The sequence below is a fragment of the Cynocephalus volans genome, chromosome 4 (genome assembly GCF_027409185.1).
Source record: "Cynocephalus volans isolate mCynVol1 chromosome 4, mCynVol1.pri, whole genome shotgun sequence".
Lineage (NCBI taxonomy): Eukaryota > Metazoa > Chordata > Mammalia > Dermoptera > Cynocephalidae > Cynocephalus > Cynocephalus volans.
In genome coordinates this window covers 66,718,820-66,737,628 of record NC_084463.1, presented here as the reverse complement: position 1 = coordinate 66,737,628, position 18,809 = coordinate 66,718,820, and positions in this window count along the sequence as shown.

The following is an 18,809-nucleotide window of genomic DNA, read 5'->3' as shown; positions in this document are numbered from 1 at the left end:
GCCCATTTTTAAATTGGGTTATTTGTTTTTTAACTCCTTGTATATTCTGAACTCCTTGTATATTCTGGATGTTAATCTTTTGTCAGATGCATAGTTTGCAAACATTTTCTCCCACTCTGTCAGTTTTCTTTTTGCTCTGCTGTTTCTTTTGCTGTGCTGAAACTTTTTACTTTTATATAATCCCATTTGTTTATTTTTTCTTTTGTTGCCTATGCTTTGGGGTCTTATTCATAAAGTCATTGCCCAGTCCTACTGCCTGAAGTGTTTCCTCTATGTTTTCTTTTATAATTTTATAGTATCAGGTCTTATATTTAAGTTTTTAATCCATTTTGAGTTGATTTTAGTGTATAGCGAGAGGTACAGGTCTAGTTTTATTCATCTACATATGGATGTCCAGTTTTTCCAGCACCATTTATTGAAGAGGCAGTCTTCTCCCCAGTGTATGCTCTTGGTGCCTTTGAGGAAGATCAGTTGGCTGTAAGTATGTGAGTTGATTTCTTGGTTCTCTGTTCTGTTCCATCAGTCTGTGTGCCTGTTTTTAGGCCAGAACCATGCTGTTTTGGTTACTATAGCTTTGTAGTATAATTCGAAGTCAGGTAGTGTAATGCCTTTGGCTTTATTTATTTATTTATTTAACTCAGGATTCCTTTGGCTACTCAAGGTTTTTTGTTGTTCCATATGAATGTTAGAATTGCTTTTTCTATCTCTGTAAAGAATGTCACTGGTATTTTGATGGGAATTGTGTGGAATCTGTAGATTCTTTGGGTAGTATGAACATTTTCAGTGTTAATTCTTCCAATCCAAGAGCATGGAATGTCTCTCCATCATTTTGTGTCCTCCTTAATTTCTTTCAGCAGTGATTTGTAGTTGTTGTTGTAGTAATCTTTCACCTCCTTGGTTAAATTGATTCCTAGGTATTTTATTTATTTATTTATTTGTTTGTTTTTTGGTGACTATTGTAAATGGGCTAGCTTTCTTGATTTCTCTTTCTGCTAGTTCATTGTTGGAGTGTAAAAACACTACTGATTTTTGTATGTTGATTTTGTATCCTGCAACTCTACTGAAATCATTTATCAACTCTAAGAGTTTTTTGTAGAGTCTTTAGGCTTTTCTATATATAGGATCATGCCATTTGCAAACAGGGACAATTCAACTTCATCTTTTCCAATCTGGATGCCCTTTATTTCTTTCTCTTGTCTGATTTCTCTAGCTAGTACTTCCTATACTATGTTAAATAGGAGTGATGTTAATGGGTGTCCTTGTCTTATTCCTGTTCTTAAGGGAAAAGCTGAAAGCTTTTTCCCATTCAGGATGATATTGGAAGTGGGTTTTTTGTATATGGCTCTTATTGTGTTGAGATTCTTTCCTTCTGTACCTAATTTGTTGAGCATCTTTACCATGATGCAATGTTGAATTTTGTCAGATGCTTTCTCTGCAGCTATTGAGATAATCATAGGATTTTCTCCTTTATTTTGTTGATGTGATGTATCACATTTATTGACTTGCATATGTGGAACCATCCTTATGTGTTTCTTGGATTGGTAAACTGAAATTCTTATGAAAAACCTATTTTTCTTATCATGATCTGCAGTAAATTCTTGAAGACTGCAGATTATGCCCCTCTACTCAAGTTAGTCTCATCTCAACACACTGGAAAATATCGTTTTCTAAAAGTATTGTAACAAGCTTTTGAAACTCTGACCTGCAGTCCCCATCCAAATGGTGCCCAAGTTATTCTACAGTGATGAGACTGCAAATGTTTCTTCTAACTCATATATTTTCTAACAGCACTGCACATAAGGTTGGCTTATATTTCTCTTGATTTATTTACTTTTTTTGCAGAAATCTAGCTAAGGTTGACATGTTTCTCTGAATTGGTGACAAATGTTGGTAGAACTCTGTAAATGTATTTTTATAAGCAGTCTGAATTGCATTTGATGTGATGTCCTCAATCTGACACTGTTGATCTCTTATAAATTGAGAAATCAGAAAAAAACATTTTGTATAGAAAGATACCTAGCTGTAACTGACTGTACTCTATGAGAGATTAAAATAGGAAATGTTGTTCAATATGCTATAGTTAGAAGGCTTTTTGTTTTATAATCAAAAAACTAATTCCAAAAATGGGTTACATTTTTTTAGTCCCTCTTTGTTCAATTTAATTATTTGCAATTCCCCCAACCACTAAAAATAAGATAATAAATAAACATTTACTGAACCCCAACTCAATCCCAAGCATTCTGCTAGGTACGTGACACACTAAACCGAATAAGACATAGTACCTACCCTTGACAAACTCAAAATCTAATGGGAAGATTAATATTTAAATAAGTAATTACTCTCTGCTGTGTCAGATACTAAAATTGTAGAATTCACAGTACACAGTAATGGCGTGAAAGAATAACATACCTTGCCTTGAAGCTAGCAGTGACGCATACAGAATGCAGGGGTCTGTGTCCTGCAGATGCCTCGTAGGTACTCGATACATGGCAGTGCCAGGGGCACCAAAGGTGACAGTGTGGGGGGTCTGCTTGGGAACAGGCAGAAAGGGGGTGTACTGTTTATAAAGAATTTATAAACAATAATAAAGCCCATTAAAAGTTACTCCTTTTTACTATCACCATGTGCTGACAATTCTAAACAGTGTCAGTGGCAAATCCTCATCCCACTTCAGAATGGATGCTTCAGATGCCCCAACCCTGGCAGCCACTGGCAATGACTGCAATGGGGACAGGAGGCCCGAGGGGTCCCAAAATCTCCAGAAGGCAAGATGCCAGGTCCTGTAAAAAGATGAGTTTCTTAAACAGGAAAGACCGAAGGACGTTCCAGGAAAGTAGCCAGCACAGAGAGAGGCACATAGGACCTTCGATGAAGGGTCTGAGCATTGAAGATGGAACGGTCCAGTGAGATAGGCTGAGAAGTACCAGGTATGTGACAGTGAGGAGGTCCTGAGGGGACTTGTCCTATGCGGTTCAGGTTGGGGTGGTTGCACACACCCCTAGAGAAGGTTCTGCGGTAAGTAGGAGACTCAGAAGTGGGATCATTAGATGTTGACAAGCTTTTCAAGAAGCTTGGCTGTGCCAAAAAGGACAGTGTGAGCAAGACAGAGAGGCAAGGTGGAAGGTGAGTTTTCCACGTGGAAAGACGGGAGTCTTGCTGCTTGCCCTGGGGAACAGCTAGAGGTGGGACAAGGGGTGACCACTGGAGGGAGCTCGGCCTCTGAGGAGCAGGAAGGTGGATGTGGACGCAGATGAGTTTGCAGTTGAGGGGACGGGAAGGTGGGGGAGTCTGTGCCTCGCAGACCCAATTTTCTCTAGGAAGCAGGAGTCAAAGTCATTTGCTTTGAGGAATGGGTGAGGGGTCTTGAAGACTTGTATTTTTAGTTTTTGCATACTTCCACAAAATATTAAAACACTTTATATAAAGCTGCATAATATACCTAGAGTTTATTAATTATGTATAAGAATTCAGTCATTATGAAATAACACATTTCCAAATCTACTCCAGAAAACCTTACACATTGTCTGCTGAAAATATCCAAAGTCAAATTCCTATCAACGTCCTTCCTCCTTGGACTTAATTTTCTCTCGACTCTTCCTTCCTGTTTCATCCATCACTAAAATTTCCTTTTATTTTTATCTTAATAATTTCTCATTGTCTCCCTCTTCTGTTTATTAAGTTCGTTGTCAGGGTGTTTGTTCTTATGATACCTTATTTCCCATGTTATGAGGAACTTTCACTCTATCCAAAGTCACCATTTTTATTCCATTCAAATGAATTCTTTTAAAATTTCTGCATGCCAAAACTCTCTTCATAGTTTTAATCAAATGAGGGTAGTTTTTGCGTTTTTTGAGTTACAAAAGTAATAATACATCTTTATGTGGAATTATAGCCATATAAAGAAGACCGTAAAATATCAGTTTCCAATTGTGTGTGTGTGCGTGTCTGTTTGTGTGCTTCCTGAGATCCTTTAGGTGACGTCCCAGTGACATCGCTTGGAAACAGTTCATTTATCTTCCAATCCTGTATAAGAGACCCGCAGGGGACAGCCCACTGATGAGTGTGAACCGGTTCCCCTTTGTGAATTGTCCTTGCCCCACCCAAACAGTGTAAAAACTGCGTAGCCCTATTATTATTATTATACTATCGATTATTGCAGTATCGTTTTTTTTACTATCAATTGTTGGAGAATGTTATTCCAGAAGTGCAGTGAAGTCGCCTCCCCCTTTGCAGATTTAGACTTTGAGACTTGCCTGGAGAGACTGGAACCCACGGCAGCCTGGGTTCACTTGCCCGGCTCTCTGCTGGAGGACTGGGCCACCGAAGCCTCCTGGTCCCTTGCAGACAGGGCGTGCCCAGTAGCAGACTCAGTGGACGGACGGGACGGGGAAAACAGGCTCAGAAAGACGAAGTTAGTAGTTCAAGGGCACGTACTAGTGGTTGGTGGAGACCGAATGCATACCCAGGGAGGTCTGACTTTGAGCCTTAGCCCCTGATAGGACGAGACCTCACTCTCTGTGTTACGTCTTTTGTCGTGAAGGCTTAGAAAAATGTAAGAGACTCATAGTGATCGGGTTTGGGGATCAGCTTTCTTTTATTCGTATATGTCGCCCTAGGATCTGATTGTGGATTTAAAGATTAAAAAGACAGAGAGGAAATCCCAGAAACTAGCGCCAGGCTTAGAAGTGACGACAAGCTTAGAAGGAGATGAGCCCATGGGGTTTTTTCCAACTCTTTCTCTTCCATTCTCCACGCTTACTTGCTCTGAGATGACTTGATGTCATGTGACAGATCATTTCATTGGTCCCAGTAAATAGTATATGAAGAAATCAATTGACTTGAAAAATTGGGTGCTGACTTATATTGCTATATATTATTATTTATAAACTATGTAGGAAACTGGTATATCATGTTTAGTATCTGAGTTTTTAATCAACAGCTTTTGGATCAAAGGAGGGGGAATATTACTTACAATTACTTGTGCTTAAAGAGAAATACTTTGATCGTGGCTGTTCTAAGTGATTTTTGTTTTTCTTTCAGATGTCGCCCATTTAATGTGGTTTGAAAGACTCTATGTTTGGCTTCAGTGTTTTGAAAAATATATCTTGTACCCAGCAATAATTCTGAACGCCCTCACGATTGATGCCTTTCTGATAAGCAATTACCGGAGCCTCGGTACCCAGTAAGTGGGCAATGGTTTATTCTCATAACGATGTGGATCACAGTGTTTTCAAAATCTAGTGTGTTTTCTCTGCACAGGCTGCAGAAGGAGCCAACTTATACCTACTAGTTATTGGCCATGTAAAAGAAAGCCGTGGTGGTCTTTTACTGAAGCCCATTAAAGCTGGGCAGTGGCTGTAAGTGACTGGGCACAAATGGAGTTAAATCTGCTTGAAGTGATGCTGTGATAAGTGTCAGTAGATCTGAAGGTCATCCTGCAAAGGCTTGGTCAGTGAGCCTCAATAAGATGCCAGAAGCTCAGTGTGAATCCGGGATTGCAGGAGCTCTTATCGCCACGTTAGAGCTTCATCCACTGCCCTGTGTCATTTCATTTAGCAAATACTCTGTCATTTTGTGCGGGGGGAGGGGGAGGTTAATCACTGTCCCTGCTCTGTCTGCATTCATCCAGAGAAGCCTCATCATTTAAAAACTGGAGCACAGAGACTTCATACCGTCAGGATGCTCATGCTTTTGCAAAACGTGACAATGTACGGTTGAGTCATGGGTTTCATATATTAAAATTGATTCTGAATTTACAAATGGAAATCTACTTGATAATTTGTGGATTTGTCATTGTGACAAAAGGTAAACGTTGACGGTTAAATGCATTGTTAGAGAAAGAGGATGCAAAAGAAATCCGTGGTCAGACTTGCTTATGAGTCACAGTGCTTAAACGCTATGTGTCCAAGTCCACCGGATGCATAATCCCAAGCATGCTAATTCAAACCCGCTCTTCCTTTCAGGATGTGGTGAGGACAAATTAATTACTGCTTGCCGAAGATTGAAGATTGAGCAAGCTGAGAGAAAAGTCATTTTAATACTCTATTGGACCTCGAGTAGATGCATAGTCACACAAAGCAGGCGCTAGATAACATGATCCTGTAACCTTTCTGTCTTTATTGGACTCTGTCTTCCTTCCAGTCCAGACCTGTTTCAGTTAGGCCAGGGCAAGAATTCTATGCCCTTTGGTTCTTAAAATCCTAGACTTCAGATCCAGGGATAAAAATTAGTCTCACTGGATTAAAAAAAAAGAAAGAAAGAAAGAAAGCAGACAGTGGAACTACAGACCCGTTAGATAGTTTAGATGGGGCCCAACCCAGCAGGTGGTTCTCCACCTGGAACATCGTGTACTTCTACCCGTGGCAGGGATTCCCAGTATGGCACAATCCTGGCCATCCCAGGACTACCCCCCGACAGGGTAGGTAGCCAGAGTAGCAAAGAAGGCACCAGAGCCACCCTGGGGTGTAGCACTCAAGGACATCAAAGCCAGAGTAGCAAAGAAGGCACCAGAGCCACCCTGGGGTGTAGGACTCAAGGACATAAAGTCCTCCCTATCCCATTTTAGGACAAGGACCTTGAGCTGAGCCTGCAGGCTGAGGCCAGGCTGTTGGAGAAGACAGATGCAGGGGTGGAGACTCCAGCAGAGCCGACAGTCCAGTTGCACATCATATTACTCTCTGTCCCCTGCAATTTTTTTTTCAGATACTCAAGTCAAAAAGGAGCGTCTTACCTATAGACCTCCGAATAGTCTCAACGGCCAGGTGATACCATCGGAATTACTTTGCCCAGAACCCAATGATGACAATTCCTTTCTGTTCCTGAGGCATCCACCTGCCGAATTTTTTCTGTAAATATCTCAAGACTTCAGGCACCCGCTAGACCAGCTGTTCTCAAACAGGACAGCAGGAGGCCGTACGTCAGTATCGCCTCAAGACCTTTCCCAAACTGTGCAAGCCTAGCCCACCCTGTCTTTTTTGAGCCCCTCTGTACTAGACAGTCAGACAAGGAACTTTTCAACAGCAGGCCCTGTTTCTTATCCACCTTTCAATACCAAACCCCTCGTAAATGTTAGAAGGGTGGGTGGGTGGGTGGTCGGGTAGGGGGATGGTAAATAGGTCAGAGGGTGAATAGTGGTGTCTTGTTAGGTATTTATATTTCCCACCCTGATCTTAATGGGTGCTCTGTATCTGTCCCAGGCTAAGCCTTCCCGAAGCCATCAGCTAAGTGTACAACAGTCTATGGCCACTAATGGTAGCCATTACCATCGCAGTGCTATAAAAGCCATGGACATCAGTCCTTAAGATCTCCTGTAGTTTTAACCAGCCACCATTAATAAACATAAAATGTATATAGTCCATTGAATCATGGTCACAGAAAACAGAAAGTTAGATATGGCCCACATCTAAATTTTGCCTGAATAACCCAGAAAATCATCAGTCTCCCCTGAAAACCAAAATATCCCTAGTCTTGAGATGCCTGGTCATTGGGGTCCCTCCAGAGGGCTTTGGCTGTCCCTCAGGGATTTTCATATACCCTGGGCTGTTGTCAAAGGTCACTGTCCCCTAGGTCATGTTTTAACACTGTATTTTCCTCGTGGGCGTTGGTCGTCCCCTGGAAAGGGAAGGCTGAACATGGAGCAGGGTTCAGCCTTGCTGCAGGGACACTGAGGGCTCTGTGTTGAGGTTACAGAAGACTTCCCCACTCTCCCCAAATCTGCATGTGGTCAAGTGCTGGTTTTCCTCAGAATCCAAATCTGGACCTGCCACGCAGGGCCTTGGGCAAACCCCACCTCCCGTGTCCCGGGACAGAGTGGAAACCCTCGCAGTCCTAGGCCTGAGAGCATGTAAAATGCAGATTGAAGCATATGGAACTGGCAACATTAGATCTTGATGACAAAATTGCCAATTTTGTACCTGACAAGTGCAGAGACTGTGAAGGCACTTCCTAAATGTCCTCTTCCTGGGACAAGATGATAACACCGATGAGAGTCTAAGGTCCAGGGTTCTTCCAGACTTAGGGAAATCGAGTTCCAGCCCCAGTTTTCTGTACTTAGCCAGAGAAAGAAAACCCTTCTCTTCCAAGTGCAGCCGTTCTCTAGAGATATCGCCACCTCTGTCTTTGAGTTCCCAAATAGCCCGTTAGAATCGGAGGGGACTCTGGTCAGAAGGACAGGCCCCTCTGAGAGGCTGCTGCTTACTCTGTTAGGGAGCACTGAGCTGTTACCATCTGCCTTCCAAACTCAGGACAGCTAGATGGCGCGTGGTCCACCTTGCGGTCTGGGGAATCGCACACAGAGCACACCCTCTCTACACGGGCCAGTATCCAACTCCCTAGACGCCAGCATTCCGGAGTTCAGTCCTCAATGCAAAGTCCTGGAAGAGCATTTCTTTGCCTGGTTCTGCTTGGCTGAGCTCCTAAACTGCAAAGGCCTGTGCCATGTGAAAAAATGGGGGTCATATAATTTTAAGCAAAAAAAAAAAATAATAATAGGAGGCCAGAAAGCTTATGTTTATCAGGATGACACATATGCTGAAACACATTGAAAGTAAATATGTAAAAATAAAAATGGCTTTATTAACACACCGGGCTTTCCCCATCTGCAGAGGTTCATATTAGCTGTCGTCTGTTGCAGTGTCAATCAGATTCTTTCCCGATGCGAAGGCGGACGCTGAACAGACCCCAGCGGGCAGCATGTTGTCTGTTTCCTCGCTCGGCATCAAGCTTGCTGGGGAACTTTTTCTCATCACTGCAGGAGTTACTGCGGACAATTTCCAAAGGAGCTCTGTGTCCTTGCTGAGAACCCAGGGACCGTGTTGAGCACTGGTGGAGAGGAGATGATCTTAGTGGCAGAGACCACGTACTTGCTGGAGAGTGGCTGAGGACCGAGTTTCCAGCCTGGTTCTGCCCCTGTGAGGCCTTAGATGAGTTCCTCAAATGCTCCCAGACTCAGTTTACCCCTATGTAAAATGCAGACAATCACAGGGCCCACCAGATTGGCTTTTTGCTCCAGTAAAGTGCATAGCGGACGGTCAATGCTCAAGAAACGTTAGCTGTTGTAACGCACCGGGCAGCTCGCACACCCTGCTTGATGGTTCCTTTTCTCTGCTTTCCGACAGCTGGGACATCTTCCTGATGATCAGCGCCGGCATGAAGCTGCTACGGACCTCCTTCTGCAACCCGCTTCACCAGTTCGTCAACCTGAGCTTCACCGTCATCTTTTTCCACTTTGACTACAAGGATATTTCCGAGAGTTTCCTGCTGGATTTCTTCATGGTGTCCATTTTATTTAGCAAGGCAAGTCCATGGGCTATTTTCTTCATTTCAGCACTTGAGGGGCATTTCTCATCGAATGTTTTAAGAGCTTAAAACTTTTTCTTTGTAACAAAATCATAGAAGGAAGTGAAATTGAATTCTATGTGTGTTACATGCAATACGTAGGAGTGCAACATACATTACACTCCTATCCTTATACTTAAACCCCATGAAATATAAGCATACCATGTTATTTGCTGAAAATCCCTAATTAAAACGAATTAAACATTTAATGTGGCTTGAAATTTTATGATCTTTGTGAACAACCTCATTATAGAAGTTCCCTAGATCTTAAAATGCTCTGAGTTAAAGGTTAGCAACCAGACTTTATTTGTTCATTTATGTGTTTGCTTATTATACCTCTTAAGGTAAAATTTCAATCACAGGCTTTTATATTCTATTCTCCCGCACTATATATCATGTAATAAATGCAGAATTATATCCTATGATCTTTAAAGCGTTTATGAAGTTATTAGAAACAATTTTACTGCTCGCGGGGCAAGAGCTTATCAGATATAAGATGTACCAGAATGAGTTTAATTCCTGATGCGAGCATTATTTACATTTTGACATGGTGACATTTGTATACTGTCTGAACCTCAGTTTTTCTATAAAATAGAACGTGATGAGGCCAGTGCCACCTGGTTGTTGAGATAATTCATTCATATAATTGTAAAAGGGTTTTTTAAGTAGAACGTCCCCTGCAAATGCGAGGGAACTTTTAAAAGTTTGTAGAAAAATGGAATTAAAAGAGAACACAAATCTTCCTATGAACATGTGAAGACCCCTCGTACAAGGTGGAGTTTTTATAGCCATATGTGAGTAGGAGAAGGGACGTCCCACTGTGTCTGTGAAGGAGGGTGGCCAGGTTCCCACATGGAGCTTCCAGTTTAAGAGCGGCCCGAGTGAGAGGGTGGCCCTGGCAAGTGGATGGGGTGGCAGAGGAGCGGGCCATGTCGTGTGGAAGCGTAGGATTGTGGCTTCTCCATGCTGCCATACCTGACACGAGCAGTGACTTTCGTGTGCTGGGCACAGGCAGCCTTCTCCCTTCCTGCTGCTGGTCGGCAAGGGCAGGCCACACTGGGGAGAAGCAAGGACTCGTGCGTGACTATGACTTGTCCTTTTTGTCCACGAGGACAGCAGGGCCATCCCGTGCAGAACTAGGAGCGTGGGGCCCCGCAGATCACCGTCTAAAGCTCAACCCACAGACAGCGGCTGCCGGCGGTCACCTGCACTTTCCTGGAGTCTTTCGAAGGACCAGTTAAAATACTAATCATCTCAGACAGAACCACGGCAGTCGCTTTCTTGTTTTCTCAATAGCAGGAGCATTACAGCACATATAACGTAAATAATACACTTAAGCTAGGATAATGGCTGAGTCTAAAAGAAAGGAAAAAAAAAAAAAAAAAAAGGAAAGCAACTGAGACGAAAGCTAGAAAACCAGGCCTCCCGTGTGGGAGCTCCGAGTCCCAGCCCGTGTCGAACCGCCCCTGATGCCTGCTCATTCTTTGTCCTGAGAGTCGGTGACGGTGGGTTTTTTGGAATGAGAAACAGGATCTTATTCCCTGACCCAAAACTGTAGTTAAAGAGAGAGAGTGTTTGTGATCTTCCTGGAGAAGAAGCCAATGGACACCGGGGACAGAAGACTGGTGGCAGCGGGAAGCCCCCAGCTGGGTCCCCTGTGAAGGCTCTGCGGCAAATCCAAGTGATGCCTCCTTTTTATTCTCCTAATTGAATATTTTTGTAATGGTCTCTTTTAATGTATTTCCTAGAGGCTTTCTAGAAATCTCCAGTATTGTGTTCGCAGGCAACACTGCTCCCCACAGTTATTCATGGCACACGTGAAAGCTTATTTGCCTAGTGGACGCATCCGGGTCCTGCTAGACCTGTCCTGTCATGCCACCTTGCAGTCATCTCTACACCCTGCCTGGCTCTGCTCCTGTGCTGCTAAGTGGAGGCTGTGCTGTCCTGGTGTCCTGCCCCTCAGAGGGCTACGAGATTAGTGAGCAGACATCTGGTGGGCATCCAGTTTCCTTGCAAGAAAGGAGCTGCTCAAATATAGTACATGTCTCAATCCTTCAGCTTTATGGGTAGAAAGGGGAGAAGTGATAGAGGATCTTCAGAGTGAGATCGAAGCCCCGGGAGACCAGGGAGGTAAGGAGAGGGCTTCCAGAGCCTGGGCCTGCCTCCCTGAGTTCCCAAGTCCCCAAGTTCCCCTAAGGGTGGGACGATGAACGATGCCCAGTCTGCAGGGCCAGAGTCCCCTGGTACAGATTTAGTGTAGCCCAAGCCCTGACATGGAGAATGGAACCTCATGTGCATGGCACCCTGGCTCATGTGTATGCATGTATGAGTGTGTGTGCACATGTGTGTGCATGTATGTGTGTGCACATGTGTGTACACGTGTGTGCATGTGTGAGTGTGCACACATGTGTGCGTGTATGGGTGTGTGTGCACACGTGTGCGTGTTTGGGTGTGTGTGCACACATGTGTGCATGTATGAGTGTGTGCACACAGGTGTGTGCATGTGTGAGTGTGTGCACACATGTGTGCATGTATGGGTGTGTGTGCACACATGTGTGCATGTCTGAGTGTGTGCACATGCCTGAGTGTGTGTGTGGGAACTGCCTGTCCCATCCTGAGATGTGTGACCCTCCAGCCACACACCCCATGAGGGTCATCACCTTAGAGAAGTCAGCCCGTCCTCCTGTTTCACTCTCAGTCCCTCGATCACATTCCTCTCTTTCTCTCTCCTACTCGTTTAGTCACTCTTTTCTTTGAAGAACTCACATATTCACTGGTGATGCATCTGGCACATCTGGGTCTTCGGGCAGCAAGGTAGGTGTAAGTGAGGATATCTGCTTGCACAGGAGCAAAGGCGACATACCTCTTTCGCACTGGCCCTGGAAAGGTTCTCACAGATCACTCTGTCCTCAGTGACTCTTCATTGCACAAGGATGCAGAGGCAGGACTTGAAAAAGTCCCGCCATCGGGTAACCCTGCCAGCATTTCCAGAACACACTGGGCATGCAATTCTGTGGGCCAGTAGTTCAGCACGGGGCTGGCACTTTTGCCACTCAGGAAATTAAAACTAGAGGGTGAGGTGGTTTTAACGATTGAGCTCTACAAGTCATTGCGCCAGAGCCATGGTGAGGGCCGTGCTGCAAATGAACGCAGGTAGCGTTCAAGTTACTCGGAACTGGAGTTGTTCTGTGAGCTCCAGTGGAGAGTGCAGGGGAGGAATGTGGAACCACTTTTTCGAATGCCTGCATTGCAGAAGCGTTTGTTCAAAACACTTTGCTCAGGAAAGCCACTGTTTCCTCACTGGGTGTCCGTCCAGTAGGTGCCGGGCATTGCACCAGGTGCACAGATGACCAGCGGTTGGGATGGCACAGGCCCTTGTTGGCACTTTCTGGAGCCGGCACAGTTCAGAACACTTGGTTCATACCAACTTCACAGCAGCTTTGTGGGTGGGTGCTCCTCGTCTTGCGAACAGGGAAACAGAGGCACAGAGTTGAAGTGAATGGCTGGAAGGTCTCACAGATGTAAGATGGGAGGACAGGATTCAAAGCCAGGCAGTCTGGCTCTGTGTGTGTATTTTGTGACGCTGCCTCTCCTGCTTGGGGAGGCTGGGAAAGGAGGCAGACGGGACGAGATCATAGCAATAAATGGTGATAAGGGAGGTGACCGTGGCTGGGAGTTCCAAGAGCACTCAGGAAGACGGCAGCCAGTCCATCCTGGGAGGGTCAGAAACAATGATGCTTCCCTTGAGACGGGAAGAACCTGGAGCGAATTGGGCAGGGAAGGCAGGAACATTGAGCCACGCAGAGAGTACTGCCTGCGTAAAGGCCCAGAAGCGAGGAGCATTTGGCGTATTCCAGGGTGTGCAAAGTATTTGGGAAGTGTGGAGACGTGGGAGGAGAGGGTGGTCGGATCGTGAGAGGTGGCCCCAGAGGGTCCTTACGGGCTAGGTCAGGGAGGACTGAGCATGTCCTGCTACAGTTTGGACTTTACTTCTACACCAGCTGAGGTTGTTATGCAGAGGAGTGACAGGGTCAGTGTTGCATTTTAGGAATATGTCTTTGTGGAAGTGACAAAGAGTGGAGTCCTGGAACTAGACAGGAAATCATTGCAGCAATCCAGGCAGCTCAGGAGGGGGCAGAGTGGGGAGAAGGGGACAGATTTGGGAGGTGTTTGAGAGGGAGAGCTGACACCACTCAGTGACCGTGTGCATGCTGGGGAGAGTGGACCAGGGGAGAAAGCCACATCCGGAAGCCAGATGTGCCGCACCCGGGAGAGCTGTCAGGGTCCTCAAGCAACTGGGTAAAAGGCAAGAGTCTGAAGAAGGAGGAAGCTGTGGTCAGCAATGTCAGTGGCTTCACAGAGGTCAAAGCCCAGGCTGAAACGTCACCACTGCATTGGCAGCAGAGGAGTCCTTGGCGAGATCGATGGCACAGTGGGGCTGACACTGTTCAAGTCGGGTCCTCAGGGTTGGGACCCTGGCTGTCCTGGCTTTGCATCCTCTGTGCCTCCAGCAGCACCCTCGCTGTGGAGAGCTTGTAAATGACCGAGTGTGTTTTAAACAGCTCGGGGTGTTTAAATGTGGGTGTTCGGGGCAGTTGTAGTGCACTATTTGGTGAAACCGTCTTTAAGAGCAAACTCCACAGTCACCACCATTTTAGGGCTGTTGGTTCTTTATTGGCTTAGAAGAGGTGAACGGCTTTAAACATGATGTTCTTGTTACATATGAAAGGTTTAGTCCAGTGATCGGCTGGGAATAGACACGCTAAACACGTATGATATGAGGGCTGGTCTGCAGGGTTTGCTTGGCGACACCATCTCTAGATTTAAAATACAGGCATTGACATTTTTCATACGATTATTGAGTTCTCAGACATCCCAGCCAGGGAATTGTGAGCAGCAAACGTCCTTTCCTTGGGTGCCCCTGAGGTTCTGGATGGTGACAGGTGCACCTGCCTCCTGCATAAGGTCACTGTGTGGCTGACTGGTTCTCATTATTCTAAGATAAGGTGATGGTCATAGTGTTACCTTTTTGACGAAACAGTTTTGACTGATGCTGCTTTTTCCAACTTTCAGTTTCATTTTATCTTGCTTTCTCTCACCGCATGGAAGAATGGGCTTGTCAGATTTATTGATCTTTTCATAATTCTGGAATCTTCAGTGAGGTCATCCCACAGTTTGCTCTCTCCTGGATAAGACTAACCCCGATAATAACATCAATTCACAAGGACTAGAGTGTTCTTTATACCCTATGGTGTCCTATCCTTAAGGAAATGAATAACATCTGCTCTGATAAAACCTAAATTGTCTGCAACTTGCTGTAGGAAATTTGTCTGGATTACATACTGGCAGCTTGGTTGTCATCTGAAAGGACAGATGGGACAGAAATAGAAAGAAAAGAGAGAACGGGCATGAGGGGAAGATGGACCAGAGCACTAGAAACTTTATATTCAACTGAATTTGGCAGATGGGTGGTTGGTTAATTTTTAAAAATCAAGCAAGAAATAATAATAAATGATAACTACATACCTAACATTATAGTTTTATAATAACTTAAAACTTAACTCCCATTGCCAGTCTTTTGATGGAGGCGTAGGCTCTCTTTGAGTAGGAATCTACTGGACGAGGACCTACCCTGATCACCCAGTTTCGTATTGTAATTCGACCCTGGTCCCCCCTCCACCCCAGATTCCTTTTACCTTTTTGAGCAGAGCGCTTACTCTTCTTACTTTTTCGTCATCGCATTCATTACCTTCTAATGTACTCTGTGGTTGACCTTATGATGCCGTTCTCTCTCCTACTATAATGTGAGTTCCATGAGGGCAAAGATCTCATCTCTTTTGTTTACTGGTACACCCCAATTTGCAGAACACAGACACACAGTGGGTATGTAACACACTTCTGGAATGTTGAACGTTGTTCTCTTACACCGAATATTCGGTAACTTACCCTAAGTCACTTACTCACAGAGCCAGACTTGAGCTCGGTCCTATTTCCAGTCCACGCAAAGAGCAAAGAACACCTTGCAGATGTTTCATGAAGCTGCTGCATGAACGTAGCAAATTTCTAAGCTTTCAGGGAGACGTGTGCTGTCTCAGTTGCCACCCCGAATGGTTCAGGAGAATTTCACATGCTCTGCACTGTGTCCAGAAACAGAACGTAGTCTAATGCACTCGTGGTCCCAAGCAGATTGGAAATGCCTCCAATGGTGAGACCACTGATGTCTTTATTTATCTCCTGTCTCCCATAACATCAAGCAAAATGCAGGGTCATAGTAGTTACTCGGTACCTATTGGTTGAATTCGGTGGAGAGCTTTCAGACATGGAGAGCTGACCTTTGAGAAAATAGTCTTCGCTTGGATGTTGTGGTTGGGTGATGTTTTATTATTCTAGAGAGGTGATAATTCACAGTGGAGGGGCAAGGGGAGTCTTGGGAGGAGGGAAGGTTTTAGATTGAGCATGTGGGTCACGTAGAGTTCCTCCACTGGCTTTTCCTGGCTTCTCATGAATCTTGTTTAGCTGCCTTGCTGCTGCCACCTGTCCTGTTCCAAGCAGAGAAGCTAGCACAGGACCAGCAGAGCTGCTGCTCCGCTGGGTGTGTGTTGCTCGGTGCTTGGTAGTCAGCTGAGCCCTCTTGCAAGACCAAGAGGGGTAGACTGCCATCTGCTCCTGGCTGTAATCTACCCCAGTGGTGATGAGCTGGTGTCACCCAGCTCATGGCATTGAGGTTACCACGTCTGCGTCCCTAACAGTGTTGTGTAATTGCTGGGTAGTGCCTGCGCAGCCCCCACACATCGTTTAGTCAAAGATCTGGAGCCTAACATATCCACGTTTTTGTCTTCCATTCCTCAGTACAGCACCCATGCGCCAGGAAGATGGATTTCTCTTAAGTCAAGCCTTGCAAATCACGGCGATCCATCTCCAGGTGGGGAGGTAGGGCTGAAATGGACGCTAGCACCTCCTCTGCACCTCAGCCTTCCCAGTAAGGGTCAGGTTTTCCTCCCCATTTGGGACATCAAGCCTAGCACGCAAGTGTTATACCTGTTTTTCTTTATTTTTCCTTTATTCTCATGCCAAATTGTACTATAATAAATATATGGATTCAGTCCTGTTGTTCAAAGATCTACATAGTGAAATTCGTCCCTGCTAATATCAAAGAAGTATTATGAACACCCACTTTTTTATAAATCCACGGCGTCCTCTCCTGCAGGAGGCTGCTCCCTGGTTACAGATTGCAGTCCCTCCCACCAGGACAGCAGGATAAACCTTCATTCACACAGAGAACCGAAGGGCCACCTCTGATGGAACCGCATGGGAACAGGGACATGAGGCGTGCTTAAGGCACAACAGCTACTCGAGTGTCTCCAGGGAATTCGGGAGAGGTGGCAACTCTGGACTCACCTCACTGAGAGGATGCTGAAAACCTTCCTTACTCGGCCCCAGGAGTGCCCTTGTTAATGCCCAACTTAGATGCTTCGTGCACAGAGAACCAGGCTGTTAGCCAGGGTGGCACTGTCCCTGCAGGCCGACACTTGGTACTTGCCACCCTTTACTGACTGGCAGCTTCTGGTTCTGTAGAATGTGCACATGTGAGCCTTAGATTTCAGATAGCGCCTTTACCAGGTGCTCGTATTTAGGACAAGATACTTGAGGTCACAGATTTTCCCGTTCTTCCGTTCCCTGAGTTACCAGCTCTGGAAGTCCTTGCAATCGTCCAAACCACGGGGCTTCTACCTTAGTTGAAGGGAGGCTATTCATGACACTGAGATGGTTACTATATAAGTTTGAAACATCCAGGGAGGAAAAGAGGATGAATGCCTCTTTTAGGAAAATCAGTGGCAATTGCAAAGCTCTGGCATATAAATGAGAATCATGAAGTCACAGGAAAAAGTCCACTGGACCCATCCCTCTACAGCCCATGCATGTGACAAACTGGGAGAGCACCTGCTATGAGCTGACTACAGAACTACTTACCTTCTAGGTACAGTTTTATCTTCTAGATACACTGTTACTTATTTTCTACATGTAGTACTATTTACCTTCTAGATAACAGCATTACTTATCTTCCAGATACACTATTACTTATCTTTTAGAAGAGAAGGATAAAATTATAAATATTACCAGAGTCTGCTGCCAATGAGCGAACGTTCTAAGGGGATGCGGGAGAGACAGACAGACAAAAAATAAATTTGACACAATGTCATAAGAGCAATAAATAACCTATATGTGTTGGGTACTCATTATATTCCAGGTCCTCAGCTAAAGACTTAGGGCAGAGCTGGGGTAAGAACCCACGTCTGTCTGACCCAACGTCCATTCTCACCACTGACGTTCTGTCCCACCTTCCATGTGGCATGGGGTTGTATGCCGAATACTGAAAGTGTCCCCAGAAGGCAGCAGCTGAAAAGGACGTGGGGGGGGGGACAGCAGGAAGAACTTCAGAGGGGACGTCACTCAGAACTACTTTTTCATTCCACTTTATTTCCTCTAATGACTTACTGTGTATGCCTCCTTTTTCAGTCACTGCTCCTACACTGAGAATATTTAATTCACCAGAATCTGCCTTCAAGTGGCCTTATGCTGCTTTATGTGTAGTGTGAGGACCCTCACCAGTATTCCTGCCCCGTATCCTTTGTGCTATTTTTGTCACATTTTATTGTTACATGTGCCATAAATGCATAACACATCGCTCCTATTTTTGCTTTAGAGAAATTACACATAAGAAAAAAACATGCTTTACTTTACTGTCATTTATTTCATTTCTGATGCTCTATTTCTTTGTGTAGATTTAAATTTCTGACATATTTCTTCTGCCTGAAGAACTTTCTTAAGCAGCTCTTGCATGTGGGTCTATTGGCAAGGAAGTCTGTCGGCTTTGTCTGCATGAGACAGTCTGTGTCTCTTTCATTTGAGAGAGATTTTCCCTGAGTGTAGAATTCTGCGTTGACAACTGCACCTGCCCGTGCTCTTAGCACTTTAGACGTGGCCCGTGTCCTTCTGGCTGCCGTCAAGAGTTTGTCTTTTGTTTTCAGTGGTTGTGTGTGGTTTCTGTTGTGTTGTTTGTTTGTGCATTTGTTTGTGTATTTATGCTCCGTGGTGTTAGCCAGTCTTCTTAAATCTGTGGTTTGGTGTCTGTCATTATTTTGGAAATTTCTCAGGTATTATTTCCCCAAATACTTCTTTGTCCTGTTCCCCTTCCCTTCTCGTCCTGAGGCCCCAAACATGCATATGTTAGATAATTTGATATGGACCTGCAGGTCTTGGATACTTGGTAATGTTTTCTTTTTAAAATTCACCCAGTTAGGGCCGGCCCCGTGGCTCACTCAGGAGAGTGCAGCGCTTAGGAGTGCAGCGGCACTCCCGCCGCGGGTTCGGATCCTATATAGGGATGGCCGGTGTGCTCACTGGCTGAGCACGGTGTGGGTGAAACCACGCCAAGGGTTGCGATCCCCTTACCGGTCACAAAAAGACAAAAA